The 3,956-nt window shown below is 40.3% G+C and overlaps 1 pseudogene; it reads left to right on the plus strand.

Moving 5' to 3' along the window:
- Positions 1 to 758: 758 nt before the first annotated feature.
- The window catches only part of LOC104862492, a 7,619-nt pseudogene continuing 4,421 nt past the window's right edge, over positions 759 to 3,956 (plus strand).

A 3,956-nucleotide genomic window follows, 5' to 3' on the forward strand; every position in this document is an offset into this window, starting at 1 on the left:
GTGCACTGCTGTGAAAATGAGACAGAAACAAGAGCAAAGAGTGATATTAAAGATGGTGAACTCAGTAATATGGACTAGGCAGTGTGCTTAGCTGTAAAAGGTAGGATCTTTTCTTGCAATAATCAGAACTGTTATGTGAGGATTTCATTCTGAAAATTTTCATGCTAAGAAGTTAAGGGGAAAATGATTATTAGATAAGGCAAAGAAACGAACTCTTTCTAGTGTCATCTTTAATGCTGCTTTTATATAAAACTTAACCTAAATCAATAAGAAGCTTACCAAATTGTATGTGAATCCTACACCTCTTCCATTTCAGGTGTATTTACCTATATTACATTGAATCTGGTTCTTTACATCTATCTTGTGCTTCTTTGTGAATTTCTTAAAGATTTCTCTTCTTCATGACTAAATCCCTAGAGTCCTAACATACTGGAAAGATACAAACATCTCGGTGTTTGTAAAATATTATAATCTAGGTAGTATAGATAGAAATATTATAATGTACTGAACTCTGCTTAGGAATTTCCCAAATTGATTAGAGTCTGCAATAAGAAAGAAAGAATAGCAGAGGTTCTGGAGACAGAATCACAATGATTAGGTGACTTGAAATACAACAAAGACAAAGATTGCTCTAAAAAATCAGTCTGGGGAGAGCTGGTCTGAGAGGAGGCAGTGTGGAGGGACTGGGCTGAGTGGAGCCCAAGGGGACAGTGGCTCTGTGAGAGCAGAGTGGAGAGGCTCAGGGCTGCTGACAAGCCATGGGGAAGAAACAGAAAAACAAGAGGGAAAACAGTTCCAAGTATGCACAGATTTTTGGTGCCCCGGCTGCAAAAAAGAAGGAGTTAGTGCCCACAAAGAACAGAAACCCCAAAAGACAGAGGGGAAAAAGAATGAGGAGAAAAGCAGAACTTTCATGAAGAAGCTATTCTGAAAGAACTTTAAGAGTTGTCTTTGGGCTGGGCATGGTGGCCCATGCCTGTAATCCCAGCACTCAGGAGGCTGAGGCAGGAGGATCGCTGTGAGTTTGAGACCAGCCTGGGCTACATAGTTGCGGCTCTCTGGGGGGACCCCGTCCCGCGGGGAATAGGAGGTGAGAGCCGCCTCTTATTCGTGGGTCATCAGAGGCCGATCCGATCTTGAATGTCTGTGAAGGAAATCTTTAAGAAGTTAGAGTACACGGCCCAAGTCTGGTTTCTGATCAAAGGCGCTTTATTGGCTCAGCAAAACGATTATATACTGTTATCCCAGGGGGAAGGTTCAGCAAGCTTATTGGACAGCTCAAGCAAATCCTCTACCAATCACATGAGTCATTCAAGCACTTAACCATACAGCAATCAGTATTTTACCAAATGTGGGGAGGGGTAAGTGGGAAGGCGTACATCAACAATTAACCCTATGCAATCTTTAACTTCACAATCCCTAGGGGCAAGTAGGACGGGGAATACCACCTGCTTCCTGCTCCAGATCCCGTGACCCTGTGGTTAGCACAAAGGGCTATTTTTTCTGTAAGATTTCCTGTTTGCCCAGGGGCTAAACCTGCCAAAAGTCACGTACGTAGTCTAGTGGGATTTTTCCACTGAGGCAAAGGCTAAGGTTGAGGGCAGCCATCTTATGCAGGCCCAAGCAGTCTCTCACACATAGTGAGTTCCAGTTCAGTCTCAACTACGTAGTGAGACCCTGTCTCAAAAAAACAAACAAACAAACAAAAAAAAAGAGTTGTCTTTGGAAGCTCAAGCCATCAAAGCAATCAGAGAAATGGTTTCATTGAGGCCAACAGGAAACAGTGAAGAGAAATCCATCTCAAATCAAGATACAAAACAGGAAAATGGGGAGAAAAAAAACCCAAAGTTTTGATGATAACGACAGCAAAGTATCAGAAAATAAATATTCATAATAAAAAGACTGCAAAAACAAAGGGGGAAGGAGAGGTAACAATGATCATGATGTAAATACATTTTCTAAAAGTGCCAAAGGGAAACCTAAAAAGTCAAATAAGAAGTGGAATGACTCAGAGGAGGATGCCATTAGCAAGAGACTCGAGGAGCCTTCTGGTGTGAACTCTTCAGGCGACGGTGGTGATGAGGCTGACGACATTGTGCAGTCTAGAAAATGACAAAAGAAATAAGCCATGTTCTAATGTCAACATTAAATGAAGATGATGACTCTTCCTCTTCCTTCAAAATTAAGACAGCAGAAGGCAGAAAAGGAGGAGTGCAAGAGAATAAAAGCAAGATAAAGAAAACGCAAAACTATAAAAGCTGAAGGAAAAAATAAGAGTTAGAAATAGGTAAAAACGATCAGGGTAAATGAAAAGAATCTCAAAAGAAACCTGCATCAAGTAAATATATGAAAAAACGTTCCACATCACTGGTCATTCAAGAGCTGCAGATGAAAACAACACTGAGATTCCACCTCACCCCACAAAGAATGGCTGCCATCAAGAAATCAACCAATAAGAAATGTTGGTGGGATTGTGAGGAGAAAGGAACCCTCCTCCATTGTTGGTGGGAGTGCAGACTGGTGCAACCACTGTAAAAATCGATATGGAAATACCTCAAAGAGCTAGGTTTAGAGGTCCCATTTGACCCGGCCACCCCTTTGCTGGATATCTCTCCAAAAGAATTAAAAGAATTATACCTCAGTGATATATGCTCACCCGTGTTTATAGTGGCACAGTTTATAACAGCTAAAATTTGGAAACAGACCATTTGCCCATCAGTTGGAGACTGGATAAACAAGATATGGTTTTTCTATTAAATGGAATACTACTCAGCCATCCCTCTGCTGGGTATCTTTCCAAAAGAATTAAAAGAATCATACCACAGTGATATATGCGCACCCATGTTTATAGCGGCACAGTTTGTAATGGCTAAAACTTGGAAACAGTCCATCTGCCCATCAGTTGGAAACTGGATAAAGAAGATGTGGTTTTTCTATAAAATGGAATATTACTCAGCCATAAAGAATGAGCAAGTAGATTCATTCATACGTAAATGGGTACATTTTGAGGATATACTCCTAAGTGAAATAAATAAGTCACACATATGCAAATACCAAATAGTTTCTCTGGTGTAAAAAACTAAAATAGTACTCAAGATCCTAATGGGACAATTAGAAAATTGAAATAGGAAGAAAAGGACCAAAGGTGTAGGGACAGTGAGAAGGACAGGGAAAGGGGAATAAGGGAAAAGGAAAAAAAAATATGAGAAAATGTAAAAATGGAATTAAAGTGTTTGAAGGTGGGGAGGGGAGGGTGAAGAGGGGGCAAGGGGAAAAATGAGAACCAAGACCTGGCATGCAAAGGTACAAGATCCCAGTGATGAGTGTAACTGTACTGCATACCTAGAATGTACCAATAAACTCAATGAGAGGAAAAAAGAAAACATTTTATTCTGAGTCAAAAAAAAAAAAAAAAAGAAAAGGATCAGGGTAAACAAAAAGAATCTCAGAAGAAACCTACAGAGGAAGTTGTCAAATCCAAAAGTGACTCTTGGTGGTGAAATTGCCCCTAGCTCTGAAGAGAAAGGAGAGACTTCTAGGACTACAGAAGATGACAATGGAGGAGATAAAAAGAACAAGGATAAAAAAGAGAAAGCAGAAAAAGAAGAAAAAGAGAAAGAGAAGAAATAAAGACCTAGCAAAACCACTGCTTAAGCTATACAAGAAGCTGTGCCTGATCTTAAAGAAGAAAGAAGAGAGAAGGAATAGCACATAAAATGAAGAGTTAGAAGCCAAGCCAAAAGAAGCAGAATGATTGGAATAAGAAAAAAGAAAGAAAGAGCAAAAAGAAAAGCAGAAAAAAGAACACTTGAAAAAAGAAGGTAGCCGCGCATGGTGGTGCACGCCTGTAATCCCAGCACTCAGGAGGCTGAGGCAGGAGGATCACTGTGAGCTGTGAGTTCAAGACCAGCCTGGGCTACATAGTGAGTTCCAGGTCAGTCTCAAAAAAAAAAAAA

Source organism: Fukomys damarensis, unplaced genomic scaffold, assembly GCF_012274545.1.
Source record: "Fukomys damarensis isolate Sample0158 unplaced genomic scaffold, DMR_v1.0_HiC HiC_scaffold_12, whole genome shotgun sequence".
NCBI lineage: Eukaryota > Metazoa > Chordata > Mammalia > Rodentia > Bathyergidae > Fukomys > Fukomys damarensis.